Here is an 11,663-nt window from a genome sequence, read left to right as displayed (position 1 = left end):
AGTGTCCATGGATAATAATTGGGTTTACTAATCGCGGTCATTCGATTGTGCAAGCGGGGATTTGTTTGATAAGCCACAACTTTGCGTGAAGTGGTCGACCCAAGAAGTGAAACGTGTTAGTGGCGGAAAATCCAAAGCTCTAGCTCGGAGGAAGGCTATCGTGATAAAACCGGAAAATTTGTAAAGGATTTGTGGTAATACAAAGTGTTGATAATAGTTGAATGAAAATCGTCAAATTTGGAGGAATATTGCTGTTTCTCCATATTCCAAAAAAGTGAAAAAAAACTTGTGTGTGGCGGAAGCTTCACTCGGTTGGGCGCCAGGCGCGAGAGTCCTAGCCCAGTAGTGCAGGCCGGAGGTGAAATCCTAGAAGTGTCAATCACCAGGACAAGCGTGTGAAAGCCGTGCCACAGAAAAAAGACGATAATTTCACGCCAGTCACGGAATTGCGGCGGAAAAGTTGCGGTCGGTTTATGGAAAGGGACTGCAATTCGGAATAGCGCAGACAATGTTGTAGTGCTCGCTCATGCACCTAGTTCCCCATACCCAGTCATATCCCGTGCTACAGGGCTTTTCAGGGATTTCCAATTTTGTTGTTGCATCTACATTGATTGTATACACGACGCTATAATCACAACGAATGCGTTTGATTCAAAGCGGGATAGATGTGCGCTATTAGTTGACAAACCCATAAAACACAATCTTGGAATAAAGTTGTTTGTTTCATTCATACATTATTCATAAAGCATTATTTTTCAATAGAAAAATCTCAAATTTTTACATTTTCATAAATTTATGACAGCTTTGTTCCAAAGACGACTAGATCAGACCGATCGATTGAATACGGAGTCAGACAGCAGCACATTCTCAAAAATGCTTATTGCTTCTATCACTGGAATCTAACTCACACTCAATGCTTACTACATAGTATTGCGGGGCGTGGAGTGAATATTAGTGCGGAACTTAATTAGCGGAAATTTCGTGTACACAAAAAGAAGTGATCTTAACACCCTGCTCGGGTCCCGTCAGTGCGCTCAATAAAAAGGATTATTTTAGCTTGTAGGACACCTCATCTTCAACATCATCATCGTCGTCAACGATCAGCAACAACATGGGCAACATACACACCGTTGGACCAAACGAGGCTCTTATCGTATCAGGTGAGTCGAATGTCTCTGTCGAAAGAAAAAAAAAAGAATGTTTATTGTTTTTAGTACGGATTGCACAATACCATTCGCCTGGGTTTAATCAGCAATAACTTAAGAGATAAGAACTTTTTACGTTTAGACACCAACGACTACTAAGGCATACCATCGTAATCATTTTCCCTAAAAATGATAGCGTCATCTTTTGCTAAATAAGCGTCTGTTCAGTGTGATAAACTCCTTTCTATGTCAAAACGTATGTGGCATATGGTATGAAAATACAGAATACAAACCCACTTGAACACTTGAAAATTTCTTATGATGCCTTCAATGTATTCCGCTGTTAAAATCGCAACATTTCAAGGTTGTCGTTTGTGGTATTCGTGAATGTGGAATCTCTATTCTTAGAATTACGTATAAATCACAAAACTGACTACACATTATGAGAGATACCTGATGCATACATTTGTTTGCCGCTAATATTGCTGCGAGTAATCTGAGTCAGTTTGGCTTTCGCCTGAAGATAGACTAAACATATCCGATTGGCAAGCACTATGAGACAAATAGCGGTAAGCTTTGGTCAGAAATTTTAGATACGAATACAAACTACATATTACGTGTAGACAGCTCCACTGAGCAGTAGGGGATGAAGGGATAATCTCTTCACCTTAATCATAAGGATAATTCAGTAACAAATTTTGAAAACGACGTATAATCAATGCTACACCATTGATTATACGTCGTTTTGTTACTGAATTGTAAAAATATTGTAAGACCTTAATTTAAATTTTTACTGCGCAGAATCTTTGATTAGGTGTTTTTCTATAAGATGTATGCGTCAGAAGTGTCAAAGAGGCGGGCTTGGTGGTCTAGTGGCTACCGCTTCTGATTAGTATGCAAAAGGTAATAGGTTCAATCCCTGGCCCGTCCCTTTCCTCTTACTTTGTATTTTTCTATCTACTTTCTCTCTCCCTTCATTACATATACAACTCATGTATATTCATATGTTCATAGCCATCGCTAGAACCAGAAACAAATTTAAAAATAAAGTCGTTTCCCTTCCTTCCAACTTTTACAGCACAGTGTATGTAACGCCTACAAGTTATGCAACTGTAAAGCGAACTGTGCCGCTTGACCCTCATATAGTGTTCATCGCACAATCCTATCACCTTACGAATACTATAAAAATAATCCCTATCCATTGGATCGCATCACCAACCCAACGATGACTCCCAGATCTCCCATCCTTACCATCTAACAACCGTGCGGGGTTGTGGGGACGCAAAGTGCTCTCGGTCTCTAGTAGCAACAACCAATACACTAACATTCCTTCCCTGCTGACTATAAGGACTTGGCCGGCGCCGTTATTGATCAAAAATGTATGAGCTGCTCAAATTGCACTTTGAGAATAAGCGGAGTGTCCCAGTCCCTTATTCAGTTAGATCTCAGTGCAATTGGTACCAGCTCAGATCAATCACGGAGAGGCAACCATTGACATGTATAGTCAGAATTGATCGAAGATTTGGTCGTTGGGAGTGTCAAAATATGTTCATTCTGATGGGCAACATGGTTCGTGGAGTAATCCAGAGATTCAATCTCTGGAAATATATTCGGAGAAATTCTTGAAATAATAATATGAGGACTTTCTGCAGGCATTCTAGAAGGAGTCTCAACAAGAACTCTAGGAGAAAATATAGCAGGAATCACTAGAGGAATCCCAGGCATAATTTCTAAAACAATGGCAGGAAAAATCCAAGATAACAAATCTAGGGAGGATTTCCTGAATGAATTCTTTGAGAAATTCCTGGAAAAGTTGAAACAGGATTTATCAAAAGAATCTTAGGAAAAATTGCTGGAGGAATCTATAGGCAGAAATTTCAGAAAGAATTCATTCTTAACTCATGGAGCATTTTACCCTAGTATCAATAACTGTATGAATTCCAATAGGGATTGGAGAAATCACAGGAGGAATTCTTTGAAAACATGTCTGGAGGAATTCTCCGAAGGATCTTTAAAGGAATCCCTGGAAACTTCCATTCAGAATATCTGTAGAAATGCTGTGAAAAAAATCCAGCAGGTGACCTGATGAATATAATAAAGTACTAATGAATGAAAGGATGCTGCACAAATTCTACTCCCTGTTCCAGTGTGAAACCGTTTGCTGTTGAATCCCAGTTTTGATTTCACCATTTTTCCGGTAACATGATCTGCCAACGTAGTCCATGGAATTCCAAATGTCTCAGATTCCCGGAAACCTCCTCTACATCCTTTGCTTGGATCAGCTGCTTCTCGGTCTAAATTATTCGGTCTTTCGTTTGTACAGTCAACCGCAAAATTGAACGTAACACATTATATGGTAATGATGGTATTTTTTATTTATTTTTTTGCATAAAGGAGTTAAAAAATAAAAAATAAAACAAATTTTATAACTGTTAAAACATAATTCTTTTTCGTTTACTTGAATATGAAATAAAATTTAAAACAATACTAAAATCACAGGAAGTAGGTAAATAAAATAAAACAAAAACACTTATTCATTAGCGGCAAAATTGAGTGTACAGTATTTTGTCGAGGCATCGATTCCATCAGATTTCTGATCACCGTTGAAGGGTGTCTCAAAATGGCATAAACGATCAATACAAGTAAAATGTGATGTCAACAAGCTACTAACTAACTGCTTAATTTGATTCCTGCCTTAACCCTCCTACCTTCGAGGGGTCAAATATAACCTCAAATGAAAAATACCTGTATAAAATCTTCCACTTGATAGACATGAATTCTGCTTGAAATTCTGTTTTCGACAAAGTTATTGCAAGGACGATGAGTAGGTCCATTAGAGAAAAATACGTAAAATTGGGTTTGAGATTTCATTGACATCGACATCCTACATCAAGCGTTTTGGAACAATAGCGTTAAGTATTGATTTTGCATATAGTTGACATGTACACGTATTTCAATAGTCATCTTTATTAATATGGAACAGTTTTTTATACCTTAGGATGTTCTAGGTGGTTCTGAAATTCAGTCCTTCAAATCTATAACAGTAATTTCATAAGTAAGAGTAACGTATATCATAACCAATGAAAATTACTATAAAATTGATACAAATTGTTGCATACTTTTGGGATATTCAGTGTCGTTCAAACTGTCCTGGAGTTGACATCTGCAACCGTTACATTAGTAATTTTCGCTACGATGTAGCAATACATGCAACTATTATCTATGACCCCTTGGTGATGTATGACGTATTTCAAAGTTCTTTTGGGATTTTCCAGACCAATCAAACTATTACTCCGCAGAACAGAACTTCTGGTCTACAGTCGTAACAGTCTTCGACATCTGGGGATTTTGCGTCTTCTGGGATGTTGCAGACCAACAAAACTACTCAGAAGAGCAAGTCATATCATACAGATCAGGGGTCTCAGACCTTTTGGCTTGCGGTGCACTTTTTGGAGATAAATCTCTACGGGGTGTACCTGGTCATTATTGTCAAAGAACTCAATTTCAAATTTATTAAAAAATCTGTCGTATTCTTCAAAGTGATTCTCCGGTGTATTTCCCACACAAATGTGGGACTGGATGCCTTCAATATTTGTTTCGTGAACCAGCCTCGGGCTGAATTTCCCTATAATAAAGAGTTTAAAATAAAATGTATTGCCTAGTTTAATACGAGTAACACAGTTTATCGATTTACAATATTTTCTTGCTGGGGATATTTATAGATATTTTCGGAAAAGTTCATTGTAAATGCTGAATGAAATATTAAGGTAATCCCGACTAAAATTTCAGCAACATTCCCTGCCCTGAAGTTTAGTCCTCGATATCTATAGTCGCTACAGTAGTTATTTGCATTATGGAATGTAATGTCACTAATCCAACTATAATACTTGTTTAGATTTTTACGAACTAATCCAAAGTTCTTTAGGATAGTCCAGACTAATCAATGGTTCTCATGAGTGTCTTCATTCTAATAAACTCAGTAAACTGCAGTGGATGCAGTACATCTAACAGGATAATATGATGGAAATAATTATAACCACGAGCTTCTAGTTCTGAATATAACATCAGCTTTATGGAGTTCCTATATTTGCAAGAAATCCTGTAAGTATTTTTTTATGTTTCTTGAGTTTCCCGTTGATACAGTTCTTAGGATTACGAAAAAATCAAAATAGCAAAAAACGGCTGTAGATTCCTGTTAATATTTTATGAGCTCCAATAAGCCTAGTTGATCTTGTAACATAATTCTATACAACCAAATAATACACTCTAGTCCCTGTACGTCCTATGTTCTAACCCTTTAGATGACGTATCGAAACTGATATTTAAATGTTAGCTTTCAGAAGATTCACTGGATCAGGGGTATTACGTATCGCAGCATAGTATTATGTAGAAGCTTCTCATAGTTTGGATTGCCTATGAGAATTCCATCAGAATACACTCCAGTACTTCCGCTAGCTACTTGTCCAGTGTAGCGGTTTTGGATTATCTATCTGGTGTATTAAATTTCTCTTTAAATTGCTCGCAGGGTTCTGTAGAAATATGCCCCGAAAGCTTACCTAAAATCTGCTAGAATATGTCATATTACTCACTGATCAGATCTCAACTACATGGAATGTAGGCATTTTCCCGAGCTGTTGAAAACCCGCAGGAGGGACAGGTCCATGCTGATGGCCAATCAACATTTATACCTCCAAAGCAAGTTAAAGGCTTTCCCCACGTCGATTCCTAAAGAATGAAGCATAAATTCTAAACTGTCGCACCACAACTTGTCCACCGGGGGTATCCTGTAGCTCAGGGTGTCGGAGAGCTTTATCAATCACAGCCACTTCCAAATGACAGTGACTGCCTCCTGGGGCTCTATTTCTGTATCGCGTGTCAAGTTTGGCCTCCATTGACGCTTTGGGGGAAAGGATAGTGTGATGCCGTGACATAGTTGATGAATCGATTTTTCGTCCTACTATCTAATGGGTTTCCTTTGCTTAACTGGGAGACGAGCTTTCGCTTTTTTTTCTTCTCCACTCTTGGCGAAAAGACAAAAAGCATCCGGATTGAATGAAAGACTAATATTTGTGTTTTCGTTTCTCCAAAAATAGTTTCTATCGTTCTACGACGATTATGTTGTGAAACCGGCGGAATACGCCTAAGGTATCGTATTGCCCGGTCCGGTTGGAGGTATCCTTGCGTGTGCTCCACCCATTTAGGCCACTGCATTGTGCCAAGTTGACTCCCGCGGAGGAAAACACGATGCCAACAACGCCAAGTGTGGGGAAAACTGCGAAAACTGTGTTCTTCACTGGGTGGATGGTTTCTAGGGTAGCACCATAGCCTGCGAGCGCGCAAAACACGAGAAGTGCTTTAAGACCAAGCCCACCCGTGGGCTCAATACCACACACGCAACAGCACGTCGTTAACGATTTTTAATTTCGTTATCAACCCATTTTCGCACCGGTCGTTCGTTTCCATGTGAGTAAAATAATGATCGGTCGCCTTTGCGCACCGGTGGTCTCTATTCTCTCCGTACCATCGGATTTTTGCACTTCTGTAAATCATCGCAATATTTTGTGTATTTCTATGGGGTTATTGCAAATCTTATTCAGTATGATAATTTGTGCTCATATTATGAAAGATGGGGTTTTGGATAAGACTAAAAACTGTTAGTAAAAATTGAATTCAAATAAATAATTCCCTTGAAGGTTTGTACCAGTTTTGGTGCGTTTAAAGATATCATTTTATCAATAATTTATGATTGTATTTAATCCCGGAATTCAAGCAATCTTTTTTTTTTTTTAAATTATATGTTTGTTGCTTACGGTATGACTTGTAGGTTGAATTTTTATCTAAAATAATATCCATCTCTTCAATATTCATGTTGCCTTTCTCGCAAGAAATTTATCTGAATTTGAGATTATGGGCATCTTTTTTAATAATTAGGTTTATTGAATAATTACATCCCTTGCATTTCCAACACATTTATAAAGTAGTTGTCTCCTTTACAACTTCGCGTAGGTCAAGATTCTTGAATCCTGGTCATAGTAGAAGCTGTCTTCTAACAGTCTGCGATAAGTTTGCGCCACCTTTTTTAATTAACGTGTATTTTAACATCAGCTAATTCTATACTCAGTCACAACCTTTTAGTTACAAAGCATCACTCGCAAATCTTAATATATATTGCGATCTTTTGGATGCTGGTATATGAATATTTTGTTGGAAGCAGATTCTATGCGCTTGAAGTAGACTGCGTATTTGTCAAAGTACATAATGAGCCCACTCTCCTTTTTGGCACTTCATACAACAATTGTTGTATTTTAACATCCAACGCCTTGCTTTTTCTATAACGAGGAACCTACAATATGGCAGTCCTGCACACCGCCTATAGGGGCTGTCCATAAACCACGTGGTCATTTTTTGGGACTTTTTAACACCCCCCCCCCCCACGTGATCATTAGTCCATACAAATTTTTTTATTGGTCCATACAAAATAGTCATTGGCCGAACCCCCCCCCCCCCCCCTTCATGACCACGTGGTTTATGGACAGCCCCATATTAATTGGTGAAACTTGGCAGCTCGACTACATTTTTTAAGATTTTTATCGGTATGATTCAGTTTTTACAAAAAGAATACAGTGTTTCTATGATATCTGAGTTGAGTTAGGTACAGTCAATGCATCTTTGAAAAATCGTAACTACTCTTATCTAATCTCATACATACGCGGAATCACCCTGGAAAGCAATCGTGTTACTTTTCTTGTCAATACTGATGCTTGTACCATATCAGAGATATGACACATGCATCAAAGCGGCCTGGTCTACTGCGTTGTATTTACGCGCAAAGATGATTCTTCGAAATACTTGGAGTACAGAATATTTTATTTCGGCAAGGTACTTCTCGAATTTACAGGGGAGGAAGGATGCGTAGACGGTGAAGTTACCCATTTCGCACACTTTCTTCCTAATGTCTCGTTTATTTAATTTATATTTTTAAATTTATAGTTAATAAACCACCCACTGACGACCACCATTTTCAAAAACAGCAATCAAACCAAAACTCTTTTGCCTTTTTGAAATATACACGACAAAACGAAACGCGAAGCACAGCTCTTTCAAAGCGGAGGATCTCAGCCCGGAAAGTGAAGAAAGAAAACCTTGTGGTTACTTATTACCGTCAAATAGTTTCTTTTCGGGTTAGAAAATACGCACATCTTCTCACCGGAATCTACGTCGGATGACGATAATTTTGAAACTTGTCGGAACGAACTTCGCGAGTTATTTATTGGGACATTTTTCTAAATGTGCGAAACTAAGCTTTACTTGCTGCGTAGAAAACCCGGCTCAAACATGTACGTGTTAAAACAGCAAAACTCACTGAATCACTATACATTTCTTCAAATATTAGTTTCGAAACGATCGGCCGAATCAAAAACTAAAGGTGCGATTATGAGCAATCGTAACTATTTTTAAGAGAAAATCAATACATTTTCGATATGCATGATCCTAAAATTGGCAAAGAAGCGAAAACTTCATTCATAACATACTTAAGCAAAGCTTGTCAATTTAAATCTATTATTTTTCTGCGTTTGTATTGTCACTCTATCACAATTCTATGTCAGACAATTTGTTGTGTTATTCGTGTAACAATCTATGATATTGATTGGTTGAAAATTTCAAATATTTGATGCAAACTAAAATAAATTCCTACCTATACAAAACAAGAAATTCAATCTCTAGAAACTATATACCTGGCAACAAATCCATACTCATGTTCTTTCGTCTCCTCTTTACGCTACCCAGAGAGCTAAACGCGAGAGAGCGCACGAGCCTATGGATAGAGACCGTACTTTGCGTGTCTCTATATTCTAAGCCCTGCTACGAACCGTACGTAAACTTTTCGCTTTCGAGCCCTACTTAGCAGCGACCGGTGCGGTTCGCTTCTTTGTTCGGGGCTCTACTTAACGTTAAAACGCTTGATTGAGCCCATGAGTGGGCTTGGTCTAAGCGAGGGGGGAAAACACGAGGAAAGATACACATAAAAACCGGAAAGGATGACGTTACTGCCGGGACATGGTGACGCCATGACGGGACGCGCTGATGTTAGCACAGAGCAGTATAGTGGCTCTGCATCTTGTCGATGTTGCTGTAGCAACTATAGACTATGGAGTGGAACAAAGAAATGAAAGAAATTTCCTCTCGACGACGGATTAGATAGCATCTCTTGATAGGACATTTGGATCTGCGATGCCAGTCGCAATAGAAACACATTTTGACCAACTTTTTCGTAACTTTTCCCCATTGTTCGAAACATACTTACCGCAGTCGCTTTTAAATGTACTTACCGGTCTATTTTTAGGCGTTTCCATCTTCAACTGCATTCAATAACTACTGTTTAAGTTCGAAGCAGACTTGATGTAGGCCTCTACCTACATACATATGGATTCTCTGCTGCAGTAAAATAGCTGGTTGCAATGCGAAACTTAAGCTCCTGCTCGTTTGCATATGAGAATAATCGATTATGTAGATTGGTTTGAACATAGGCTTTTACTTACTCGGTCTGTCTCTTCTATTTATGTTTTCCACACGCATTATTCTTCAGACTGAAGGTACGCACTCGATGTATTTGCTCCTATAGGTGCTCTTTTATCGATTTTTGAATTATTCGTTTTATTATGAACAATACGAGATAAAAGTAGGGGTTTAAATACTAAAAAATACCTTTTTTTTCGTTACGGAATTGTTTGATTGATGACATCCAAATATTGCATCTTATCAGTTCCGCAAGTGCCAAGGGTGGGGTCACGGATCGACACATTGCTACATCCATGCAAAATACATTATTTGTGGTGGTTTGTCTATTGGCAGAAGATACCAGAAATTCTAAATGTACAAATTACGGAAGTAACCATAAGTTCAATTTTCGCGGTTTACCTACCCGTAAAAAAGTTGTTGAATCATGTACCTGGCAGATGAATGGGAACGTCAGTCGTACCCGTAGATTTGTGGATAGGGTTTCCAGCGACGTTTAGTCTTCCATCACTGATAACGGTTGATTAGTGTTCGCGCCTCATCCTCAGATAATCTACAAATATACCAATCTACGAGCAAATGATGTTCCCTTTGTTCATGTCCACATTGATTCTACCTATTATCAAACTGAACATATCTAAAATGCACTTACACTCCCGATCAAAAGTTTGGGGTCACCCCCTCAAAAACATGTCATTTTTTTAAGCCCATATCTCCGCCAATTTGCGTCCGATTTCAAAACCCTAGGTTTCATTAAAAAGATAATAAGTCAAAGAAACTTTGAACATGATTTTAAAGAAACTTTTTCGAAAAATAACTTGATGATTTTGTGGCTATATCGGTCTCTTTCTACTCATAGTATAAGGGAGTAGAGATCAAAGTGGATAATGAAATGATAGATATGATAGAATTCGCTAGGTAGCGAACAAGTGTGAAAATTTTATAGAAGGTGAAATTAGGCAAGTAGGCCATGTATTGAACGAATACATCGAATGCGTGAAACTTCTGCCGTGCGACCTGTGCTTTTAAACAGATCGGCTTGGTTGGTAGTTCATACCACCTTACCAAGACTTTCAAAAGTTTCAGGCACCCGACTGCCTAATGTAAAATTGTATGTAAACTTAACCCAAAGTTGCCAAATTTTCTAAAAAAATTATTATAAACTTACGGCAGTATCGCTGGAAATAGGGTCGACCAAATTTTAAGATGAGAGTGGTAATATAACCCATTTTATATTAGCTTTCAACTGCTTTTTACAGAACTTAGCCAAAAAATCTAGAAAAAAAGTTATAAAGTTAACACATTTCAACACATTTGTGTGGTTCAATGTCTATGCAGTAAGTATCATTCATTATGTTTCAATTAAGCCAAGAAGAATTAAAATTGAATGAAAGATCACAAAGATATCAACAAATCACTTTTCCATGTTTTACGATAGTGACCCCAAACTTTTGACCGATATATCATTTTGAGGGGTGACCCCAAACTTTTGGTCGATGACATCAAGGATTAATTTACTTAATAACTTTTTTTTCTAGATTTTTTAGCTAAGTTCTGTAAAAAGAAGTTGAAAGCTAATAGAAAATGGGTTATATTACCGCTCTCATCTTAAAATTTGGTCCACCCAATTGGCTTCTTTAGCGGTGTTGAGCTAATTCCATATTCTGAATCTGCAAGCAAAACTGAGCCGAAATCCAAATTTTCATGAATTTTGGTGCACGGGAACCTATTTAAAAATCAATTTGAAGTTTGTATGGGAGCGATTTGTCGAATCACCCCTCGTCGCATTTTGTACTGGGCGGAGCTGTCAAGCAGTTGCCCAGCTGTCAAAAGGTGATTTCGATAAATCTCTTCGAAATCGATTTTAGGTACCAAACTAAAGTTATAAAAATCTGAAAAAAATCATAGTGGTTCATAAAAAGGTGCTCTTTCGTATAAAATCAAATAATCAATACATTTTTCTTAATTTAAAATCCCAATTCCCAGCGACACTGCCGTAAG

The 11,663-nt window shown here is 38.0% G+C and overlaps 1 long non-coding RNA gene across 1 annotated transcript; it reads right to left on the bottom strand.

The window, feature by feature from the left end:
- Positions 1-709: 709 nt before the first annotated feature.
- Positions 710-7,547, bottom strand: LOC134289532 (uncharacterized). The gene is made up of 2 exons (XR_009998552.1): positions 1,439-7,547; positions 710-1,175 (listed from the first exon to the last, which is right to left on the bottom strand). It is a non-coding gene; the product is annotated as an uncharacterized LOC134289532 (long non-coding RNA).
- Between the last annotated feature and the right edge of the window lie 4,116 nt (positions 7,548-11,663).

Source organism: Aedes albopictus, chromosome 3, assembly GCF_035046485.1.
Source record: "Aedes albopictus strain Foshan chromosome 3, AalbF5, whole genome shotgun sequence".
Taxonomy (NCBI): domain Eukaryota; kingdom Metazoa; phylum Arthropoda; class Insecta; order Diptera; family Culicidae; genus Aedes; species Aedes albopictus.
The sequence above is the reverse complement of the archived record's forward strand: the minus strand, read 5'-3'. Positions and strand labels throughout refer to the sequence as shown.